At 41.5% G+C, this 24,093-nt stretch overlaps 1 protein-coding gene across 3 annotated transcripts in view; it reads left to right on the top strand.

Moving 5' to 3' along the window:
• PDE10A (phosphodiesterase 10A) overlaps positions 1–24,093 on the top strand; it is a 335,868-nt gene that overhangs the window by 42,171 nt on the left and 269,604 nt on the right. The window contains exon 1 of one of the 3 annotated variants that reach the window (XM_063725084.1): positions 17,255–17,372. The exons of the other annotated variants lie outside the window; for them this stretch is intronic. The gene's annotated coding sequence lies outside the window, so the exon portion shown is untranslated. Of the gene's footprint in view, positions 1–17,254; positions 17,373–24,093 lie in introns of those variants that run through there. 3 annotated transcript variants of the gene reach the window in all.

The raw sequence follows: 24,093 nt of genomic DNA, 5'->3' as shown, positions 1-24,093 counted from the left end.
TGGGAAAATCTCAGTGTTTGCTCCAAAGGCCTGCAGCTGGTTGGATGACACATTATGGAGGGTAATCTGCTTTACTCAGAGTCCACTGATTTAAATGTTAATCACATTTTAAAAATACGTTTGCAGCACCATCTAGACTGGTGTTTGACCAAACAACTGGGCCTCGTAGTCCAGCCTGGCTGTTTCATAGAGTTAACCATCACAGTGAGAAGGCAGTGGCTGTGATACTATGTGAGGGAGAAACTTTTGTCCCAAGGATTTGGTCCTTTATGTCAATCCTGTGTTTCTTCTTCTCTTTTTCTTTTAGATAAGAGTCTCACTCTGTCACCCAGGGCTGGAGTTCAGTGGCGCAATCTCGGCTCAGTGCAACCTCTGCCTCCCAGGTTCAAGCGATTCTTGTGCCTCAGCCTCCGGAGTAGCTGGGTCTACAGGTGCCTGCCACCATGCCTGGCTAATTTTTGTATTCTTAGCAGAGATGGGGTTTCACCATATTGGCCAGGCTCGTCTCGAACTCCTGACCTTGTGATCCACCTGCTTCAGCCTCCCAAAGTGCTGGGATTACAGGCATGAACCACTGCGCCTGGCCAATCCTGTGTTTCTTTACTGACAATTTCAATCATATGCAGCCTGTCAGAGATCCTATTTTGAAGGGGAAAGCGGTTTTTCAATTCCAGAAAGAATAGGTTTGACTTTCTAAATTTTGTATCATAAGCATTATAGGCAATGCTTTAAATAGTTTAAGAAGCTTAGTTTTTTTTTTTGAAAGCTTAAATTTGCTACGTGAGGATTCATTGAACATAATTCCATTTTTTTTAGTTCTATAAATGTTTTGAATGTATCTTTAAAATATACTGAACTTAATGTATCATTTTACAGTGTAATTTTCATCAGTAACAGATGAAATTTGATTAGGGTCATTTAAATTTTTTTTTCTCAAATACTCAGGACAATACATGTAGAATTAGAACTGGAGTAAAGACTAATAGTGTGAGCAGCTATCCCTTTCTCTACCCTTTTTCTTTCTTTCTTTTTTTTCTTTTTTTTTTTTTGAGACGGAGTCTTGCTCCATTGCCAGGCTGAAGTGCAGTGGCAGGATCTCGGCTCACCACAACCTCTGCCTCCCAGGTTCAAGCGATTCCCCTGTCTCAGCCTCCTGAGTAGCTGGGACTACAGGTGCGTGCTATCATGCCCAGCTAACTTTTGTATTTTTAGTAGAGACGGGGTCTCACCATGTTGGCCAGGATGGTCTTGATCTCTTGACCTCGTGATCTACCCGCGTCAACCTCCCAAAGGGTTGGGATTACAGGCGTGAGCCCCTGCACCCAGCCTTCTCTACCCTTTTTGTCTGGAGAGACAGACACAACTTCTCTGCTGTTTTAATCTGCTCTAGAACCAAAGGTAGAGTCCAGAAGAGTTCTGGGCTTTTCCATGATCCTTGCCACCACGTGAAGCAGCAGCCTGCCTTCCTCTTCCTCTGCCTTCGGCCACCCCACAGTGCACCCCATCCATTTCCTTATTGATCCTTTTCTCTCTTCCCTTAGCCTTCGGTGGCTCTGCACAATGTTTCACCATTTCCTCAGCTGTTTCTAAAGAAGGGAACAGCTAGGTTTTCCACAGTGACCTGACTGCAGATTCCCTGGTATGCTTTGTAGCCTCTGTAAGTGCAAGGCTGGTGGGAAATTGCTCAGCTTCGACATGTCTCTAGATATTTTACTCAGATACTTATGAGAAGCATCTCTTTGGCCATTTCTACCCCCCATCATCACCTTCTCATGCACAGTGCGGATACTGCCTGGGCAGGGTGGGGGTGGACAGAGAGACACAAAAGAAAACAAAAAATTGCTTTATTTGATGTTATCCTCCTGTGAGCATATAGACTGGTTCTGGGTATTGGAAAATGTATCATGGCCCAGAAGTGGAGTGGCTTGTCAAGTTTTTCCTTATTAGCTAAAGGACAGGAATTGACAGGGAAATAATACAATTAATGGAGGAGAGTGAAGCATATAAGTAGGGAAAGACGGAAATGTGGTCTCAGCTTCTTGAAACACAGTCTTCCCTGTAGAAATCTGGATTACTGTAGGTTGAGACTTTTAAGTTTACTACAGGGTCTCTAAGAGTCAGCCATTAGAAGTTAACATTGACTGGGCGCTGTTAAATATCTCATCTAATGTTTATAGCTGCCCGATCATGTAGCCATTATAAATGGCAGCGGGTGGAAGCAGCTTGTCCCCGGTGCTCTATGTGAGTGAGGGCCCAGGGTTGTCTGATTCCTGAGATGACACACCGATCACTACACTAGACTATGCTACACTAGACTATACTACACTAGACTACACTACACTAGGCTACACTACACTAGACTACACTGCACTATACTACAGTACACTAGACTACACTAGACTACACTACACTAGACTAGACTACACTAGACTAGACTACACTAGACTACACTAGACTACACTGCATTACACTAGACTACACTACACTACACTAGACTACACTACACTACACTACACTAGACTACACTACACTACACTAGACTACACTAGACTACAATAGACTACACTACACTACACTAGACTACACGAGACTACACTACACTAGACCACACTACACTACACTACACTAGACTACACTACACTACACTACACTACACTAGACTACACTACACTACACTAGACTATACTACACTAGACTACAATAGACTACACTACACTACACTAGACTACACGAGACTACACTACACTAGACTACACTATACTACACTACACTAGACTACACTACACTAGACTACACTACACTAGACTACACTGCACTACACTAGACTACAATAGACTACACTACACTAGTCTACGCTGCACTACACTACACTACACTACACTAGACTACACTACACTACACTAGACTACACTAGACTACACTACACTAGACTACACTACACTAGACTACACTAGACTAGACTACACTACACTAGACTAGACTGCACTAGACTACACTACACTAGACTATACTACACTAGACTATACTACACTAGACTAGACTACACTAGACTACACTACACTAGACTAGACTACACTACACTAGAAAACAATAGACTGCACTACACATGAGACTACACTACACTAGACTACACTACACTACACTAGACTACACTAGACTACACTACACTACACTAGACTACACTACACTAGACTACACTATACTACACTACACTATACTAGACTACACTACACTAGACTACACTAGACTAGACTACACTACACTACACTAGACTACACTGCACTACACTAGACTACAATAGACTACACTACACTAGTCTACACTGCACTACACTACACTAGACTACACTACACTACACTAGACTAGACTACACTAGACTACACTAGACTACACTACACTAGACTAGACTACACTACACTAGACTACACTAGACTAGACTACACTAGACTACACTACACTACACTAGACTACACCACACTAGACTACAATAGACTACACTACACTGCACTAGACTACATTACACTACACTAGACTACACTACACTACACTAGTGTACACTGCACTACACTACACTAGACTACGCTACACTACACTACACTAGACTACACGCTTCTCTTATATGAAGGGGAGACTAGCCAGCAGCCGGCCCATGCTCCTAGGGCTCTTTTAGTACCTATGTAACATTCATTTAATGTACTCTCTCAACACATTTCATTGCTCACATTTCGTTGGTAAGTTCACAGTTTTAGCTGTGACTCTCTTGTGAACAAGGTTTCTCACAAGAGGAGGGGATGCTGTACAAATCACCCCTTTCTGGACACAGGGAGGGGACAGGAGTGAGGACGAGAGACAGAGCTGACTTCATTGCATGTCAGTACCAACTGCCCCCTTGTTGGAGGCCTAAAACATTTTTTTTCTGGGGGGCCCTGAACCCCTTCTTTGAGGCCCTGCATATGATAAAGGGCTGTGTTAAGTCCTGCTCCTGGCTGGTGACCATTGTTTCCTTAATGTCTTGGTTTCTCCTGAAGGTGGGCGGGCCACGTCTGTGTGAACTGCAGCCTGGAGAAGAGGAAGGCTGATGGAGATGGTGGACACGTGGCCACCTCTGGAAATTCCCAAATGCCTCTTTCATGATTGTTGAATGTGCCGGTTTGGGGTGTGATATAGCGTCAGGCTGTTAGTCTTTAGACCTAGGAATTGTTATCAGAGAGTAAATGTTCCCCATTTCTTTATTACCCTTGTAGCCTGCAAGTTAAGTTCTTGTTACATTAACACAGAGTTAAAAAAAGAAAAAGAAAAAGAAAAAAATCCAATTACTACACAATTATGTTGGATTGAGGGTTTCTTATGCATCAGCTTTTAGCAGTGTAGCAAATGTACATTTAAACAACACACATAAAATGTATACATATATTAAATACATACAGATTTAGTTTGATGACTTATTTTTGCTGTCAGAGAAGCAGTGTCACTAGGTTGTTCTCTGCCTTTTTGACTGGACAGTTTTTCTAACTTTAGAGATGGAGTCTTGCTATGTTACCCAGGCTGGTTTTGAACTCCTGGCCTTAAGCTGGGATTACAGGAGTGAGCCACTGTGCCCGACTTCTCTACCATTTAATTAATATGTATAATCTGCTCGGGGGGAAAAGAAGCCTTAATTTTTGTGTGATCATTTCACTGTTGACACTTGACTTTACCACTGAGAGCTGTTAGAATAAATGCGTGTCCTCAAAGCTGAAGGTCAGTTGGGTTTACCCTGCTCTTATGATTGATGTTGTGTGTGATAACCTTTATCTTTGCTCAGTCCCAGTGATTTAGTCACATCTGCGTGCTGGGACTGACCAACTGGGACTTTCCTAGTCTTTCCTAGTCTTGGCACCACAAATCCCATGTCCTGGCAAACTCCTTAGTCCCGAGTGGGCAGACTGGGATCAGTGTTCACCCTAATAGCAGTGTTTCCAGCAAGCACCTCCCCAACAAGTTCTCCGTTACTCCCACCTCCCCCACTTTAGCACTGACTGATAATTTAATATTCATGGCCGATCAGATGTAAAGGCTTATTTTAATTGTTCGTATCACCCAGCTACTTGAGAGGCTGAAGCGAGAGAATCACTTGAACCTGGGAGGTGAGGTTGCCATGAGCCGAGATCCCGCCACTGCATTCCAGCCTGGGGACAGAGTGAGACTCCAACTCAATTTTTTATTTTTTTAAATTCATATTGAACTTAAGGGTGTGGCACTGCGGTAGATGCAACGTGTAAAGCCGTCCCTCTTCCTGATTTTTAGGCATTGCTTACTTGGGTATGTGGCCTTTGCAAGGGTCACTTGTCTAATGGGTCAGGTGACAGGAAGTAACTCTTCCTTCGCTAAGAATGAATGGACACTTGGGCTTTTTTGTAGTTACTGTTGTCCTGGAGCTTCTCCTGGCATTTCCATTTAAGGATGTTAAAGGTAACTACACGGGAGAAAGCACTATGCATTTGAGGAAATGTCAGTCTTTTCTTTCATTATTGAGAATATCTCTAGTATTAAGATATATTTTCTCGAAGGTTTTCCCATAGCTTTGATTCTGGAACATCCAGTAAATAGCATTGACTCATTTTGCATGCATTCAAGAGAAGTTTGCCAGTGTAATTAAAAATATATATTTATTTTCAGTAAAAAACACCAAGAAATTCTCTGTTCTCAAATTTTGGTGCAGTTTTAAATGTTTTGTGAAAACTGGTGGTGCACAGTGTCATGTGTGCCTTTATGTTTGTTGAACAGAGATCAGCTCTAATTTTCATCTATTTGAGTAGGAAACTATAGTGCATTTTGAATTGTTGGGCTCAGGAAAAACTGATTATAATAAGTTGTCTATGAATATGATAATTCATTTGTGCTAGAAGAAGCTAGTCTTTGAAACTCAGCGGCTGTATAATAATTTCCTTGTAGGATATTAATTTTGCATCCAAGCCAAGGGCGTTAACATGATATCGGCTTCTCCATATGCATTACCTGTACATTGTTTAATCTGACTAACACAAACTAGAAAAATCCACAAAAGATTACCCTTCCTTTAGGCTGTAGGCCTAAAGGAAACATTTTTCTAAAGAAGTGACAGCTACTTGAAGGAAAACATGGAATTTTTTTAAAAAAGTGTTTTCCTACTGCCTGCCAAGGAGCAGCTACTTCATGAAATCATGCAATGGCTGCTGAAGACTGTTCCCTGGGGACTTACACTGTTTCTTGGCTAAATATGGTTAGGGAAGTTTCCTCCCTTTCTCACACAGGGAACTCTTATTTTCAGAATCGTTTTATCAATTGGTTCCCGGTAGGATTCGGGGTATGAAAGGAGATACACCGGCAGCTACTGCTCATGTTTATTTCTGTGGCGTTGCACCCTGTGTCATGTGGATAGGGCCAAGCAGGAGACGGAAACACAACCGACTTGGAAAATGCCTTCTGTGAACTTGAAAAGGAAAACAGAGGAATTAGGTTGAAACAACTTACTAGGAAATCAGTACTTGCAAACTGTAAATTGGGCATAAAACTGAAAGAAGAAAATTCAAATTTGTGGGTAAAAAATCAGGGTGTTAAAATATTGAATGTGAATCTATAAAAATAGATTTAGCTTTATTTCCCTCCGTTTTGGCCTTCAGGGTGTGGATTCATGCATTCCCCTGCAATGCTGCAAACCCAATGAGAACATGAGGTTAGATCATAGGAAGCAGAAAATGAAAGTGACCACAGGCAGGGCTGACATGGTGCAGGCCCACAGTGGATGCTGTGTGACGGCTGAGAGAAGCAGCAGGAGTGTGAAAAGACATGCAAATTTCAGTCAAATAAACTGGGTAGTAACTGAGTAAAATTAATTATCTAAACTGACCAAATACTTATTATTATGGATAAATTATTACTTTATAGAAAGGACTTTTGAAATAAAACTTTCTTTAAATATTTCAATATGTCATTTTTAAAAGAACCTCAGACTCACAGATCTAATGATTTATCATTTAAAAAGTTTCTTCTTTTAAAAAACCCAATAAAGTGAAAATGTCCCATTGCTTTCATCATCAACTGATCATCTTTGCCTTTTGCTTCTGTTTGTCACACATAGAAAAATGCAAACTTATTTTCATCACTTTGGTATTCGAAATATTTTTCAGGGTTTGTTGAGAGTATCTGAATAAAATGTGTTTCTAGAAAACTGCCATTTAAATTGATAGGATGTACATAATTGTTATGATTCAGTAAACTTATCAAATGTGATTTATCTAAAAGTAATGAATGGAATTGAATTAGTTATTTTACATGTATTTCTTTTCTTTTCTTTTCCTTCTTTTTTTTTTTCTGAGATGGAGTCTTGCTCTGTCACCCAGGCTGGAGTGCAGTGGTATGATCTCGGCTCATTGCAACCTCCGCCTCCAGGGTTCGAGCAATTCTCCTGCCTCAGCCTCCCCAGTAGCTAGAATTACAGCTGCCTGCCACTGCACCCAGCTAATTTTTGTATTTTTAGTAGAGACGGGGTTTCACCATGTTGGCCAGGCTGGTCTCAAACTCCTGACCTCGTGATGTGCCCGCCTCGGCCTCACAGAGTGCTAGTATTACAGGCGTGAGCCACTGCGCCTGGCCTATTTTACATGTATTTCTATAAATTCTGCCCAATGGGTTTAACACTTCACTTGGATTCTTATTACTTTTTTTTTTTTTTTTGTAGTGAATGCCTCCTACACTCAGCATTCCTTACTTCTGTTTGATCAGGAGAGTCAGTGAGACTGTCTGAGGATTTTAAAATGTTTTCTCCATTTTGTGCCATTTAATCAGCCATTCTGATTTTTTCTGAGTGTCTGCTATGTGCCAAGAACTCTGCTAGATGCTGGAAATACAACAGTGAACAAAATAAAGATAGTCCTGGTGTCCTGAGAGGATACAATGAGAACACTTAATGCAGGCTTGCTGTGTTGGGGAAAATCTTTGCTGAAATTAATCGTATTAAAGTGAGGCTTAAATGACAAGTAAGAGTTAACCAGGCTGGGATGGAGATAGCATTGCAGGAGGGTAGATGTTCTAGAAGAGGAAGAAGTGGCGTGTGAGGACAGACGTGTGAAGCATGCATGGCATGTTCCTGGAGCTGGACATCAATACCTGTGTGCTTGGAGTTATCTTAGGAAGGTGAGTGGTTGGAGGTGAAGCTGAAGAGGTGACTTAGGGGTCAGATTTTTGGAGGTTTTATGAGCCATATTAACAGTTTTGACTTTATCCAAAAATGATGAGGATTGACTAAAGTTTTTTAAGGATGAGAGTATGGGGAATAATGTTAAATTTGCAGTTTACAAGGATTACTGTGGCCGTTACAAATGGTGGTTTTGAGGAACAAAACTGAAGAAGGCAGAGAATAGTCAGTAGAGTGGTGGACTACACCAGCAAAGTGTTTAGGAGCTAGTGACTGACAAAAGAGGTGAAAGTGAGTGGAAATGTTTGCGAGATGTCTGAGCCGCATAATTAGCACAACTTGGTGCCTAATGGTTGCACACGGCAGAAGTGGGAGCAGGGCCAGCGTCCCAGGCTGGCCTCTAGTTTTGGGTGTGGGCAGGTGGGTGAATGATGTGCGACCGTCAGCGAGAAGGGGAATGGAGAAGGAAGGAAGGGCTGGTTTCGGGAGGGAGATGTTCAGTTTTGAGTCAATAGATTTTGAAGTATTTGTTGGACAGATAAGAGCAGGTTGGTATTAGCAGTTAATGTTGGAGTCTGAAGCTGGAGAGGGAAATAAGGGCTGGAGTATAGTTAGTTGTTAATTAAAGTATTACTCTATCTTTAACTTTTATATTGCTATTCAGAAGAGGAATTCAGTGCTACATATTGACAATCACTTAGGTAATCTCACACTTAGTTTTGAAAAATAGTGTTTTATTATTATTATTTTTTGAGACAGGGTCTTGCTCTGTCACCCGGGGTGGAATGCAGTGGTGCAATCTTGGCTCACTGCAGCCTCGACCTCCTGGGCTCAAGGAATCCCCCCACACCTTAGCTTCCCGAGTAGCTGGGACTATAGGTGCATACCACCACGCCTGGCTAATTTTTGTATTTTTGTAGAGACGGAGTTTTGCCATGTAGCCCAGGCTGGTCTCAAACTTCTGAGCTCAAGCAATCTGCCCACCTTGGCCTCCCAAAGTGCTGGGATTACAGGGTGAGCCACCATACCTGGCCGAATAATAGTGTTTTATAACCTCTGAAATTCCATGGCTTCCTCCGTGTCCCCAAATAGGCAATTTCTTGATTATAATCAAGTATTTGGTCCATCGAATACTGGATTATGGAATGTGATACATTAAAAAAACCTGAACACATGCAAAAAAGTATAGAATTACTCTTTTAAAGGCAGTTTCTATTGGAAAACTAACATAACCTTTTGTTTTATCATATAATACAAGGGATAGAATCAAAATAAGGGATTTGTTTTCTAGTTTAAAGTATGGCTATGTGAAGGAAAATTGGTTAAAATAAAAAATAAACTATACTCTAAATAAAGAGAAATTATCCTTTTCTGTTCAAGGTTTTAAATATTTGATGTGTCAAATTTGAATGTATTTTCATCTATAAACATTGTTTCTGACTGCAAATTTAATAAAGGACTCACGAATAGTTCTTATGTTATTTATGTATCACGTTTTTGAATTTATGCCCTATTAGTTAAAACAGTAAGATTTTGGTTTTTGGTGTGTTGATAGTTATGTTTATAAGTTACTCAAGAAAGACATGTAGTGAGGTGAGACTGTCTTGCTGGAAAAGATATGTTTTGCATTATTTTGGTATTGTTTCTTGAAGTATACTTTAATTTGCATTCATCTCAACATGAGACAAAAATATGGCTGGGCGCAGTGGCTCACGCTGGTAATCCTAGCACTTTGGGAGGCAAAGCAAGTAGATCACCTGAGGTCAGGCTTTTGAGACCAGCCTGGCCAACACGGTGAAAACCCATCTCTACTGGAAAATACAAAAATTAGCCGTGCATGGTGGCGGGCACCTGTAATCCCAGCTACTAGGGAGCCTGAGGCAGGAGAATCGCTTAAACCTGAAGTTGTGGTGAGCCGAGATGGTGCCACTGCACTCCAGCCTAGGTAGGTGACAGAGTGAGACTCCATCTCAATAGAAAAAAAAAATCTGTGTTTATTTCTCACATCATTTTCTAATGTGAGGACTGTTTTAAAAGTGTATGGGATTAAGGAGCAGAGCGTTCCTGATGTTTGCTTATATTTTGTTGGGTTGGGGAAGGGAATGAAAGAAAAGATCCTCCCCTAGGGTTGCCATAGTTTGGAGTAATAGGAGAATAACAAATGTTTTCCATCAAAAACAGACTTTCTCTTATTCTCTGAGCAATATATATCTCATTTGGTCTAGATAACATTTATGAAAGGCAATTTAGCATGGATGGGCTTCTGGAGATATTTGTTGTTAATAATGATTGTTCACTGTACAGTGATATTTTTTAAACCCTAAGTGAAATTTGAGTTGTCTTTTGCATGTGGGTAACATATGTGTTTCAGCACAAGGGAGATGAGGATGTGTGAAGTGTGTAAAAGAAGCAGGGAAACGTAGTGTCCAATACTGGCAACCAATGAAGTTGTTTGAGGTTATTACTGATGACAGTATACTTTTCAAGTTGAATTTGGTAAATTGCTTCACTGGCTGAATAAGAGAGTTGATTCTGAATGAAGGAGATCAAACCTAAACAGTACATTATCTTCATTATACTTATGGTTGTATACAATAAACATAACTTTTCTAGTCCAAACATTGTGGCAGACTTTCTTACAGAAGATTGTATTCGTGTATATGAAGGATTTTCCTGTGTGTTTTGAAGGAAGTGAAAATGTGTGATGGCTACAGCAGTGATACTGACAGGCTAGCAGGCAATTGATTGCTCAGAGGTTAAGTTGAGAGAGAGAGAATTCTCTGGACCATAGTCATTATTCCTTATTCACACTCCATTCAGCTTTCCCTGCCCCTTCTGGGCACAGCCTCAGATCTTGTGCCGTTTTGGAAGGCACACGGCGTGGCCCTGGTACATGGTTGTATCCACTCATCGAGGTCTGGAATTCCACCACGGTAAGGCTCATCAGAGCCCTTCCTCAGGACTGGCAAGAGGACACCCAGAGAAGCAGTTCTCACATTTCACTGTGGTTGGTAAGCAGGGGAGGATATGTTTTCAGTCCTGGATGGAAGTCAGCTTATCAGTCAGGACAGGTGAGGCTCTAATTCAGTAACAAGTGCTATGAAATTCTCAATGGCTTAGTACAACAATCATGTATTTCCTTTTCATACGCAGTTTGCCACAGGTCCAGGTGACTCCTTCATGAGTCAATAAATTACCTTTTTTTTTTTTTTGCTTGTTAGTATGAATTGGGTTTTTGTTTCTTGCAGTCAAAAGGATCTTTTGAAAAACAAACATATTGGAATTTTATTCAGTGGAAAGAAACACTATTTTGAGAGAGACAAGCAGAAGCAAGGGCTAGGAATAGCATTAGGATTTGCTTTAAAGCTGACGTAGGCCCGCAACTCTCCCGATTGGAAGGCTTTTAAGGTAGACTAGTAGTGCTCCTTATTTTATAGAGAAGAGAGCTGAGGTGAGGTAATTTGCAGAGAACTTAGGCTGCTTGCTAAAGGTCACATGGGAATGTAAGGACAGGGACTTAGACCAGAAAAAGATTTTCTGATTCTTTGTGCAGTGTGATCTTTCTATTGTTTTATGGTTTCTCATACATAAAGGTAGAACTTATACAGAAAAGTTTTGAAGGCCACTTCTTCTTAAGGCATTTAAAGGAGAGGAGAGATGTCCATGAGGTTGGCCACCACAGTGGGCTCATTGCTTACAAGCTGGGCATTGTGTTAAAAAGTTCCGCAAGTTATCATTTATGGGAGCAAAAGCAATATTCGCTAGCCAGTTTTCCCAGCGCCATTTGTTAAATAGGGAATCCTTTCCCCATTTCTTTTTTTTTTTTTTTTGAGACGGAGTCTCGCTCTGTCACCCAGGCTGGAGTGCAGTGGCACCATCTCAACTCACTGCAAGCTCTGCCTCCTGGGTTCACGCCATTCTCCTGCCTCAGCCTCCCAAGTAGCTGGGACTACGGTGCCTCAGCCTCCCAAGTAGCTGGGACTACAGGTGCCTGCCACCACGCCCAGCTAGTTTTTTGTGTTTTAGTAGAGACGGAGTTTCACCATGGTCTCAGTCTCCTGACCGGTCTCGTGATCCACCCACCTTGGCCTCCCAAAGTGCTGGGATTACAGGTGTGAGCCACCATGCCCGGCCGTTTCCCCATTTCTTGTTTTTGTCAGGTTTGTCAAAGATCAGATAGTTGTAGATGTGTGGTATTATTTCTGAGGGCTCTGTTCTGTTCCATTGGTCTATGTCTCTGTTTTGGTACCAGTACCATGCTGTTTTGGTTACTGTAGCCTTGTAGTATAGTTTGAAGTCAGGTAGCATGATGCCTCCAGCTTTGTGCTTTTGGCTTAGGATTGACTTGGCAATGCGGGCTCTTTTTTGGTTCCATATGAACTTTACAGTAGTTTTTTCCAGTTCTGTGAAGAAAGTCACTGGTAGCTTGATGGGGATGGCATAGAATCTATAAATTACCTTGGGCAGTATGGCCATTTTCATGATATTGATTCTTCCTACCCATGAGCATGGAATGTTCTTCCATTTGTTTGTGTCCTCTTTTATTTAGTTGAGCAGTGGTTGTAGTTCTCCTTGAAGAGGTCCTTCACATCCCTTGTAAGTTGGATTCCTAGGTATTTTATTCTCTTTGAAGCAATTGTGAATGGGAGTTCACTCATGATTTGGTTCTCTGTTTGTCTGTTATTGGTGTATAAGAATGCTTGTGATTTTTGCACATTGATTTTGTATTCTGAGACTTTGCTGAAGTTGCTTATCAGCTTAAGGAGATTTCGGGCTGAGACGATGGGGTTTTCTAGATATACAATCATGTCGTCTGCAAACAGGGACAATTTGACTTCCTCTTTTCCTAATTGAATACCCTTTATTTCTTTCTCCTCCCTGATTGTCCTGGCCAGAACTTCCAACACTATGTTGAATAGGAATGGTGAGAGAGGGCATCCCTGTCTCGTGCCAGTTATCAAAGGGAATGCTTCCAGTTTTTGCCCATTCAGTATGATATTGGCTGTGGTTTGTCATAAATAGCTCTTATTATTTTGAGATACGTCCCATCAATACCTAATTTATTGAGAGTTTTTAGCATGAAGAGCTGTTGAATTTTGTCAAAGGCCTTTTCTGCATCTATTGAGATAATCATATGGTTTTTGTCTTTGCTTCTGTTTATATGCTGGATTGCGTTTAGAACCTAGGCAATACCATTCAGGACATAGGCATGGGCAAGGACTTCATGTCTAAAACACCAAAAGCAATGGCAACAAAAGCCAAAATTGACAAATGGGATCTAATTAAACTCAAGAGTTTCCTGCACAGCAAAAGAAACCACCATCAGAGTGAACAGGCAACCTACAGGATGGGAGAAAATTTTTGCAATCTACTCATCTGACAAAGGGCTAATATCCAGAATCCACAAAGAACTCAAACAAATTTACAAGAAAAAAACAACCCCATCACAAAGTGGGTGAAGGATGTGAACAGACACTTCTCAAAAGAAGACATTTATGCAGCCAACAGTCACATGAAAAAATGCTCATCATCACTGGCTATCAGAGAAATGCAAATCAAAACCACAATGAGATATCGTCTCACACCAGTTAGAATGGCAGTCATTAAAAAGTCAGGAAACAACAGGTGCTGGAGAGGATGTGGAGAAATAGGAACAGTTTTACACTGTTGGTGGGACTGTAAACTAGTTCAACCATTGTGGAAGACAGTGTGGCGATTCCTCGGGGATCTAGAACTAGAAATACCATTTGACCCTGCCATCCCATTACTGGGTATATACCCAAAGGATTATAATTCATGCTGCTATAAAGACACAATCACACGTATGTTTATTGCAGCACTATTCACAATAGCAAAGACTTGGAACCAACCCAAATGTCCAACAATGATAGACTGGATTAAGAAAATGTGGCACATATACACCATGGAATACTATGCAGCCATAAAAAAAGGATGAGTTCATGTCGTTTGTAGGGACATGGATGAAGCTGGAAACCATCATTCTCAGCAAACTATTGCAAGGACAAAAAACCAAACACCGCATGTTCTTACTTATAGATGGGAATTGAACAATGAAAACACTTGGACACAGGAAGGGGAACATCACACACCCGGGCCTGTTGTGAGGTGGGGGAGAGGGGAGGGATAGCATTAGGAGATATACCTAATGTAAATGATGAATTAATGGGTATAGCACACCAACATGGCACATGTATACATATGTAACAAACCTGCACGTTGTGCACATGTGCCCTAGAACTTAAAGTATAATAAAAAAAAAAGATATATATACAAGAAAAGCAATACTCGCATTAGAATAACTGTTCATAGAATAATATGAGTCCTGGGAGAGACATTGTGGCATCATCTCATCATGCAGCTCAGAGTCATGTGGGTCATTCCCCTTCTGTGCTCTGCGAACTCAGCTGAGGACCGGAGACTTGGGTGTGATAGGGTGACATTGACATTGACAGGGATTTCAGGGCCCACTTGAACATCAGATCTGGATTCTGGATTGTAGCAAATACACAGGTGATGTAGAGCTATCTAAAGTTGATGCTGTTAAACATGTGCTGCATTTCATCCTTATAAACTGAATAAATCTCCAAAATGTTATCCAACTCATTTGGAGACACATTTCACATACATGAAACTCTATTCACGCTGCAGCTGCCCAACGTCAGTCTCTGAAACTTGTTGTCTTGGTATTTAAATACAGTTATGTGTCGCTTAACAATGGGGATACCTTCTGAAATGTGCATCACTAGGTGACGTCCTCATTGTGTGAGTATCACTGAGTGCACTTAACAAACCTAGATGGTACAGCCTGCCACACGCCTAGGCTCTGTGTGTGGCCTACTGCTCCTAGGCTACAATCCCTATGCATCATGTCACTGTACTGAACACTGCAGGCAGCTGTAACCAAATATATCTGAACATAAAAAAGGTAATGTGTTGTGCTATACCATTAGGAAGACTACTGTGTCATCAGTCAATAAATATTTTTAAGCTTTGTTAGAATATTATGGGACCATCTCATATATCTTTGGTCCCTTGTTGACCAAAACATCATTATGCTGTGCATGGCTGTAATTGCAGCTAAAGCATTGCTATCCAAATTAACTTAAGGCATTGGGTGTCTAGTACATGCTCATTGTGCAGAGGAGACCTGTGCATCATTAGCACCATCAGGTCCTGCAGTCAATGGATTTCTTAAAGTTCAATACGTTCTTTTAAAAAGTGAAATAAGTATTCTGAAAGCATTTTTAACAAAACTACTTCCAAGTTGGGAAGCAAGAAAATAGATAAACCATGAAAATAATTATGACAATGTAACAACAGAATAAGTATATGAGAATAAATGTATATATTATATTGGAATATGAAGAGCCCTAAGTTGTTGCCAGAGTGATCCTATTCAGTTATCATATTGATCCTCTGGGCTCCCACCCCTCTTACGATTAGTAATAGGGCAGAAAAGTCCTTAACAACCTGACTCAGCCTGTTCTTCCACCTAAGCTCCTGCACGCACTGCACGCACTCCATGGTCCAGTCACACCAAGCCACAGATGCTTTTCCTCATACTTGACTTACTGTTTTATCTGTTGACATTTTTTACAATTTTTGTGCCTACGCTAAGCGTTTCTCCTACTTGCTGTACCTGGTACACTTACCTACCCTTAAGAAATGTTTCCCTGTTCCCACCATAGTCATTAGTGATGTGGTATTTCTGGTTTTTCTCCTGGATATGAGGTAAGATTGCAAGTTTATGATGTGAGTTGCTTTGATCAATAGCAGATGGAAGGAAGCGAGGTGTGTTACTGACTCGTGGAAGTCTTTAATAGGCGATGCTCACTTTCCCACGCTCCCATCCCCTGCCGTGGTAGCCAGTGCTGTTCTGCATGGTGTTTGGTCTTGCATTCCTGAGTGAGAACAAGGTAGAGGAAGGAGACTCCTCAGAACTTCATGGATGTGGATAGTGAGTGAAAAACAAATCCTGTGTGTTTTCAGTTACTAAGATCCTGGGATAGTTTATTATTTCAGCAACACTTAGCCCTGACGGACTGACGCATGTCCCTCTTATGAGCTTCTCTTTCCTCAGTGTTACTGTAATTGTGGGTAGCATTTTTGAGAACTTACTGTGCCCTAGACTGTGTGCCTGGTGCTTTATTTCTGTTTTTTTTTTTTTTGGCTTGTTCGTGATGTTAATAATTTGCTCAAGGTCAGACTGTGTGACTCCTAATGACTGCGCTCTCCCCAGCTCCCTTGGCTGCGTTACTCAACAAACATCCCCACGCACCTGCTGCGTGCCCAGCTCTGTACTAGGTCTGAGGATCAAAAGATGAATCAGAAATAATCCCTGTCCATGAGAAAATAAGGATATTATAGGGAGAAACAGAAATTCAAGCCAGTGCTTACAATGACATATTAGTAAAGGTTGTACAGCACAGTGGGTGCTAGAAAGATTTAGAATCAAAACCTGTCTCTTTTATTATGTGGTCTTGGACAAGTGTCTCTCTCCCCATTCTCCAACCTTTTTGACTTCTGTTCCAAAAATGGGGACATTTGTAACTTTTATAAGATGTCAGTGGCCACCTACCTGAAAACAGTAGTAGCATTGCATGCGCCGAAGCGTTTGAAGCCCTAGGCACTCAACAGCCTGCCACAAATGACAGTTTGTGTGTGTTTTCCGTGTTGCTTCAGTGGAAGATTCACCAAGAGCACAGAGGAAGGAGCCAGAAACTTGCTTGAGGGAAAAGGAGCAGAAAAGTTGTATGGAGGAGGAGTGGTGTTTGACTTGAGTTCTTAAACGGAAGTAATTTTAACTCTGACTGGAGGACAAGGGCAGTACATTCCAGGATACGGGAAATAGCGTGATCAAACTGTGAAACATTGGGAACTACAGGAAACTTATTTTTAGAACAGTGCGGAGCACAGTTGGAGAAATAGTGGGAGAAGTGCTGTGCAGGTGCCATGGGCAGCCCCAGCCACCTGAACGCGACTGCACGGGCCATTCAGAACGAGTGGAAGGGCTCATTCTGAGCTGTGACTTGTTGGTTTTTTTTGTTTTGTTTTGTTTTTTAATATGGGTTCTGGAAACATGGAAGCAATGTCAAGGATTGCCAGGAGTCACAAACGAAGGAAGCCAGCTGGTGGACCGCTGGAGAGAGAGATGATGAAGGCTTAAATTCAGGCAGAGGAGATGGAAAGAGAACAGGTATGAGCAAAATGAAGCAATGAAATTTGATAAGACATATTCCGGTGGTAAAATGTAAAGAGTGAGGCAAAGAAGGGGGTTCAGGAGAGCTACCACACTTCTAATGTGGTGACTGGAGAGTTGTTTGTAATAGAGTTTGAGAATAGAGAAAGTTTATTTTTTTATTTTTTGTTTTTGAACTGTCAGGTTTTCTGTGTAGGAATTATTCACTTTAAAAACTCAAACAATGTGGAAAATCTTCAAAGTAAGCTAAGAAATTCCACCACCCACATATGACCCTGTTAGCTTTTTTCCTCCACACTGAAAGCCACATGTATGTGTAATGATCATCTTAAACAGAATGGTACCTTTAGCAGCTTCCTTTTGTATTTAGTAACATAGCGCAAGCAGCCCTCCAGCTTTCCAATGAAGTACCTAAGAGATCTGCTTTACGCCTTAGTGTAAAAGGATAAGTAGTATCCCATTCCATGTAGGATGTTTCTGGTTATTTCTTTATATCTACTTTTACAAGTAATGTTATCCAGGACACTCTTGTGTAGCTATCTCTGCATGCTTTTGAAAGTATAGTAACACGTTTTTTTGTTTCTGTTTTTGTTTTTTTTTTTTTTACAAAGAGAGTAAGTGCAGTCTTGTGCATGTGGCTTGTCAGGTAGCTTGTGGACACTCATGTGGGCATGTCACCTACTCAGTTGGACCAGAAGGGGCTGATGTCAGCTAGTCAGCTGGACCAGAAGGGGCTGATGTCAGCTATTCAGCTGGACCAGAAGGATGAACTGGAGCTGAGTATTTGTAGGGTATCAAAATGTGAATGGTACTCGAAACTATCGTCAATGATTCACTTATTGAAAGTATTTATTGAGGGGGGGTTCTGCTGTTTGCCAGGTGCCGTATTATCCTTGGGGATACAACGGTCCGTAACCTCCCAGCGCTTTACTACAGACCCATGAAGACAAATGAATAGTCATAAACACATTTACTGTTAAGAGTTTACTGATAAAATACGTTTGCTGATAAAGATTACAAATGAGAAGAAATGGGTGTTAGGATGGAACCTAATTTTTAGACTTGGTGGCAGAGGAAGGCCTCCCTATTTCTTTGTTATATATTTTTCTTGGCTAATCCTAAATATTTTCTTTATGTACATATCTTGATTGTTACACTTTCTATGTGTCCCAGAAAGAGCATGATTTGTAAGCATTGACTTAAACAAGTGGAAATAGCTCCAGTTTGCATGATCAGTCCCGTGGTTTTAGTTCCTGCTTCAGCAGATTGAGGGCGGGTATTCAGTTGTTGCATATACCACCTTTTATTCATCCGTTCCCTAGTGGATAAATATTTAAGTTAGTGCCAATTTTTTGTTCTTGTAAAGAATACCAACTTCAGAAATAACACATACGTCATTGAACTTGCTCCCTTCCTCTCCATTTTCAGTACCATTAGGGGTCATTGTGCCCATGAGTGTGGTGAAGTTGCTCTGCGCATAGGACACAGAGCATGGGCCCTCCCCAGAGTCCTCACTGGGACACTGCTCCCCTCCCAGATTCCCTGCCAGGGCCTTTCATCTGAGCCACGTAGGAGAGACTGAAAGGGTACCTCAGGAAATAACAATGTATCTTAAGAACCGAATGCTTTCTGGAAGACTTTCCTCTGTTACTCAGAAGCCTTTTATATGGCTATTTCCTATGTTTTCACTACAGTGCCTTTCAGCTACAAAATGAGTTGTTAGAAGTGTCATTTTTGCTGTTAAATGTTATTTCTGTGATTCTGTGTTTTCACTGTTTCCTGCTTACTAACATGTGTGTTACAGTGGCCTTGACCTTACATCGCTAAAGGACAATGCTAAAATATGATAAAGTACCAGTGAGTTTTTAAGGAGTTGCTAGGGGATACAACTGCAGACGTCTCTTGCAGGGGTTCCTCAGCATGGCTGGAAGGCAGAATCGTATGGAGGAGCTTCATGGCCCCTATTGTACACTTACTCGTGCAGAGTCTTTGGACAATATATTTTCTAAAAGATGCCCATGGCTTGCCAAAGTTGGTTCCAGATATATTTGAAAAGGAGGTGCATCATTAGTAACTACTTTTTCTATTTTTTAAAAAATAAAATTTATTTTTACTTCTTATTTTCCCTCTTCTAAAATTTAACCTAATTTTGCTTTCGTATTGTGGGGAAAAGAACTCTGATGTTACATGAAGAAAATGTAATACAAACTAGGTTAGATTTTATGTAGTCTGTCTAGCATAGAACAATAATTATTGCCAACAGGACAGAATGGGATGAAATGTGGTGGTGGTAGATGAGGCTCTTCAGTGATAGGACTCTTTGTTTTTAGGGACTTTGAGAGGAGGTTGTCTACTTATAAACTATCATCAAGTAGGTAGGCGTGAGGTGTGAGACCCTCCTGAGCCTCACACCTGTACAAGATACGATTTAGGACCACTGGATTTTTGTGGGACTTGATCTTTTTATCATATGGGCGCGCTGTTTATAGAAAAGAATACCAAAGTACCTTACTTTTTCAAATTTCACAAAAATATGAATATGTGAACTCATCGCCGAGGTCATTCCCAGGACCTCGGAAGGGGCCTGTACACATGCTGGGCCCTGAAACTTAGCTTCATGGTATATCTGCCTGTTCTCCTGCCCAGAAATGTTGTTCCCACTCAGTTTCTTCTGTGACTGAAATTGCACATGTGGAAGGGCACTCTGGTGCTACATTTCTTTCTCTAGAATCGAAGTTCCCCCGAGAGAGACCGAAGGGAGACATGTGGATTATTCCCGAGTCCACTCGCATGGGCTGGTAGCTGCCTCCTAGGACTCTTGGTTGAGAAAGAGGCATGAGAAAGATTGGGGTGGGCCAAGGCAGGATTAGAACTAGGAAGACAGGAGGGAGACAGTGGGGATCGGCGGGGCTTGTTTCCTGTTGCTGCCATTTGTTACCTGTGCCTGAGGTTGCAGCATGCCTTACTTGATTGATTTATGGCCTCACTTTCTGCTGTCACTGTCCAAGCCCACGGAGAATGCTGAGGCTGGGGGCTAGTGAATAGAGAAATGGACAGTGGGACAGGGAAGAAAAGGGCTGAATGAAAAGACTCTGACCCAAGGACAAACTTATCTTATTAACCTGTTTTACTTAGTATATCCTGATCTTAGTCTCTGTTTTAAAATATATTGGTTACAAAAAGGATTTTTCCCATGGCTCTTTGTCATCTGGCATAGAACAATAATTATTGCCAACAGGACAGGGTGGGATGAGATGTTGCGGTGGTAGATGAGGCTCTTCTGTTACGGGACTCTTTATTTTTAGGGACTTTGAGAGGAGGCTATATAATTATAAACTATAATTAATTAGATAGGTATGAGGGACCCTAATGATTCTTTAATGTACCTAAGAGCAAATAAATGAAAACTTCAGAAAGCAGAAGAGAACCTCCCTGACTAATCTATGTAAATTTTGAGAAACACTAAGTAGTTACCTGTTAGCAAGTTCTTAACACGAAAACTTTAGGGGGCTGTGGCATCTAAAGATTAGGAAATCTTGAAAATAATTACTCTTGTGAAAGGAATTTAAAGGACAGGGCAATTGGATCTTAAAAGTATGGGAGTCTACCAATTCTTTCATTTCTCTACCTCATAGGGCTGGTATAAGTATTTCATATTACAATGCCGCTAAGTCACATAAAACACTGCATAGTACACAGCACGCACTGAATAAGTGTTAGCAAATTATGTGTAATATAAAACTGTAAAAAATGTAATTGTTATATTTGGGTAGCTAGAGAAAAAAATACTTCAATCATATTATATTAGTCCATTTTCACACTGCTGATAAAGACATAGCAGAGACTGGGGAGAAAAAGAGGTTTAATTGGACTTTCAGTTCCACGTGGCTGGGGAGGCCTCAGAATGATGGCAGGAGGTGAAAGACGCTTCTTACATGGTGGTAGCAAAAGGAAAAATGAGGAAGAAGCAAAAGTGGAGACCCCTGATAAACCCATCAGATTTCATGAGACTTATTCTCTATCACGAGAGTAGCATGGGAAAGACCAGCTCCCCTGATTCAATTACCACCTCCCTGGGTCCCACCCACAACACTTGGGAATTCTGGGAGATACAATTCAAGTTGAGATTTGGGTGGGGACCTAGCCAAACCATGTAACATATTTAAACCTTTGACCACTGGACTTAGCTAATCTTGCTTCCAACATCAGATATGTTTAAAGAATTCGGTGCTTATTTGTGAGTCAGAAATGGAGGGAAGAGAGCAGGAGCAATTTTTGAAAATACCACTGTCTGCCTTGACTTGATACAATCATGTCAGAGTAGTTAAAAGGAGTTTAGCAGGTCCTTCAGGTCCTGCTGAGGGCAATTAGTTTGTGTCCTTGATAAAGCAGTCTCAAGGCCATTATACAGCACATACTGTGGGAGTGAAAGGCTGATGAGGAAAGCTGCAGATGTAAATCTGCCGGTGGGGAAGATCACTGAGACACAGAGAGAAACATCAAGTGAGGAAGTTAATGCCGGAAAGGTGACTAGATGCTGCTGGAGTTAAAGGGAGAGAGGAAGAGGCTTGGCTGTGCAACAGTGAACCTGGAAGAAATATATGCTATCCTGTACACGAAAGGAAACGTCTGAACATTTACATGTGTATGTGTATATGGGTGCGCAGCCACACACACACAATTTGGTTTCTTGAACAGAAAGAAGCAAGCGTCCTCAAAAGACAACCCACTTTCTCATTGGGTTCAGTTGGACTCTGAGCTTCAAACCTGACTTTACAGAGAACTCATTCACTCCATTTTCCTGGACAATCGTCCTTCAGAGCCCTGCCCTGGCCGGCCACTCTCCCTCTCCCAGGTGGTAAGCGTCTTGGAAGGGCTGCAGGCTGTTTTGGCAGTGTGTCCCCAGCATGCAGCCCTGAAAAACGAGTGCATCTTCTGTGGTTTGTGGGATCCTCGGAGGAGGAGTGAAGGTGATTATAATGTGTCAGATTCTCATTTGGGGTGGGAAGTGTTGATTTGACGGAGATGAAAGCCTTTGGCTGGGGAGGGGTGTGTGAGGTGCGGTGTGGCGAGGATTCCCGGGTCGGACTGTGATGTCAGTGGTGCCGGAGGGAACAGCTTGCACTCAGCCTTGAGCAGTTGGAATCTGTTGGGAGGGCAGTTGGCCAATCCTAGGCCTGAGAGTTGGGCAATGGGAGACCCCATCAGTGTGTCACCTTTGCCTCTGGGTAGAAAGAAAGTAATCTAAGGATGTGTGCAAGACTGTGTTCCTAGGCGAGTCTGTGTAACTGATGCCAAACTGGGGAGGAGGGCTGTGGAGGAGGCCGTGGAGGCCCACTCACCAGCTCTGTACTGTTGGTCAGAGACGCACTCCCGCTCCTGCCTGTGACCCAGAAGTTGACGGTTAACTGGTATGGCAACATTATATGGTGAGGAGGGTGCTTGCTTGCTCATATGATAATAACAAAAATATTTATTACATTCTTACTGTTACCAGGTATTCTGTTGAGCCTGTTTAAAGACCCTGAGGCTCTCTAAGAAGTTTTATGATACTAAAATGTAATTGAGGCATACCTTATATTTTCCTAATTGTCCTGGGTTAAGTGATGGCAACAGTGACTCTAGGGGTTCCTTTGACTTTTCATTACTCCAAGAAGTCAGAAGAGAGACTGGTGAGAAAATGAAAACTAACACTGAAATGTATCAGAAGGAAGCTTGGAAGGGGTGGTACTGAAGAAGAGAAAACTATACGGGCACTCTGCCTTTGTGCAGACAGAGTCATACCTGTTGCGAGGGAGTGAGTTGAATTGAGCAAGGACTGTGCATAAAGATTTGTTTGCCTTATAAAGGTGCAGGCCTACGTTTTGTGTTTGCTTCTTTGTGTTTGCTTGTTTTAGTATGCTTTTGTTTTCAGCAAAGCATTTACTATTTGCCAGAAATGCTGGCAGTCATAGTAGTAGAGGAGTTGGCATGCAATTCATTAGGATTATTTCCTTTAAAATTCCTTCGGAACTGTCTTATGGCAATTCTGAAATTACCATTGGGAGATAGATTAGAATATATGAGAATGTCTAGCTTACAGTTAAGGCTGATCTGGAAGTACTAATAGTAGGACAGCTTCTCACCTTTTCTGAAGGACTGGAGAGGCAGTCTGCATAGGGTAGAAAAGAGAAAAGAGAGCATTCCATAGAGAGAACTGGACATGTACAGGGAGCTAGACGTCCTGACCCTGTCCCCTCATCTTACAGAAGGCAGGTCCATAGCCAGCCTCCCAGCAGCTGGCAAGAGCAGGCCCTCTAGGTCCCAGTGCCAGGCTATTAGTTTAAAATTTTCCTAATTTACTTGAAAATTTATAAGAGTAATGGATTTTTTTCTTTGAAAATTAGTTTGTGATTCTACCTATTGTATGAGCTTAATAGAAGAAAAGGAACCATTTATTAATTGCCGCATTCCAGATGGCATATTAAGAATTTGATGTGCATTATCTTTATTAGTCTTCATGATAATCCTTATAAGATTGATACTATTATTATCACCATTTTACAGATCTGAGCCTTAGGATAAGTCCATTGCCCAAGGTCACACAGTAGGGGCCACACCATTTGTACCCTGATTATAAAGGAGGGTATGAACTCCCATTTTCATGATATGGAACAACTTCTGTAGAAGTGTTTTAAGTTTGGAAATTTTTAAAGACAGTTTTGCTAAAAATGCCTTT

This window comes from Pongo abelii, chromosome 5, assembly GCF_028885655.2.
Source record: "Pongo abelii isolate AG06213 chromosome 5, NHGRI_mPonAbe1-v2.0_pri, whole genome shotgun sequence".
NCBI lineage: Eukaryota > Metazoa > Chordata > Mammalia > Primates > Hominidae > Pongo > Pongo abelii.
This window is presented reverse-complemented; position numbering and strand designations above follow the sequence as displayed.